Here is a 1,354-nt window from a genome sequence, read left to right on the forward strand (position 1 = left end):
CTGATCTTCTCTGTAGGCTACACAAAACTTCAGTTGAGGTTGTAAGAATTTTTTTAGTGCAGTAGGTATACCTAAAACTATGATTTCTGAGTTACTCATGCTGGACAATAAGTATCTGTCATATCATAATCATGTACAACTGGGCCAATGTTACTAATCTTCTCTGTAGGGTACACAAAACTTCAGTTGAAGTTATAAGAAATGTATATAGGAGATGACTACTCACTCGAAATTAAAGGGAGCGCCTCCGGTTTGGCGCCATTTTCCGGCATAGAATCTCAACTTGGTACCTTTGCTGTACATTTCTTGGACTTGTTTCTTCCATTTCTGTTTTTCTTCCAGGTCAGTCTGCGTCAAGTCGTCGATAATGAAATATCGCTCGTCCTTTAGGATTTATCTGGCACGACGGATGACATCTACTTTTTCTCTGTATGAGAGAAACTTTATCATGATGTGCCTGGGACGACCTTCCACCTTGCGACCATCACGATGAGCTCGCTCCACCTTTGTGGTCATCTTGAATTTGGACCGCAGGATGTCTTCGACGATGTGGGCGCAGTCTTCCCTCTGGTCATTTGGTGTTTCAGGGATTCCCACGATGCGGATGTTATTCCTCCTAGATATTCTTTCGGTTTTGTTTGTTTCCGCTTTGTTCTTCAATACTTCGGAGCGGAGTTCGGCAATTTCTTTTTCCATTCTTTTCATTCTACCTTCCATTTCCTTTTGTTTGACTTCCAGATCATCGACCCGTTTGCTCTCAAATTGGATAGAAGCTTCAATGTTGGCCTCAAGATCGCTCAACTTCCCAAGGAACTTGTCGACAGCGTCTTGGATCATTTTATTGAATCCGCTGGTAGCTTCCTTGAAATATGCGTCCAAGCTTCCAGGGGTTTGCACATTGGGAGGTGCAGAGGCCGGTGCTTCCTTGTCGGCGGGCATAGTAGTGCCTCGATCTGGGTGCGTTGGGTTGGTTACCGTCGTGGATGCGACAGCCATATTTGTGACGTCATCAGGCACCAGTTCAACAGATTCCGCATCGCTGGCTGTTTGGCCTTCCAACGACTCTCGCTGGGAAGCGGCCGGAGTCATGGGCGCAGGGTTAGTGACCTTCGGGTTCGGACTTGACGGGCTGTTTGCACGTACCTGGGTTGCGGGTTTTCTCACAGAAGGACCATAGTTTTTTGCCTTTGTAGCGGCTAACCGTTGCGGCCGAGCAGATTTTTGTTGGTCCATCCTCAGGCGATGTTTCTAACTTTGTGGTTTTGTTGGAATGTGAGACCCGAAAAAATGAAGTAGACGTCCCAATTTGGTGAAATTTTGTTACTTTTGCGAGACAAACGAAATTGCCGCGTGC

The 1,354-nt window shown here is 46.2% G+C and overlaps 1 pseudogene; it reads right to left on the minus strand.

Moving 5' to 3' along the window:
* Positions 1 to 222: 222 nt before the first annotated feature.
* LOC139739461 (uncharacterized) lies at positions 223 to 1,089 on the minus strand (annotated as a pseudogene).
* Positions 1,090 to 1,354: the final 265 nt, after the last annotated feature.

Source organism: Diadema antillarum, unplaced genomic scaffold (genome assembly GCF_040938485.1).
Source record: "Diadema antillarum isolate AM-2024a unplaced genomic scaffold, OU_Dant_1.0 seq00000799_RagTag, whole genome shotgun sequence".
NCBI classification, from domain to species: domain Eukaryota; kingdom Metazoa; phylum Echinodermata; class Echinoidea; order Diadematoida; family Diadematidae; genus Diadema; species Diadema antillarum.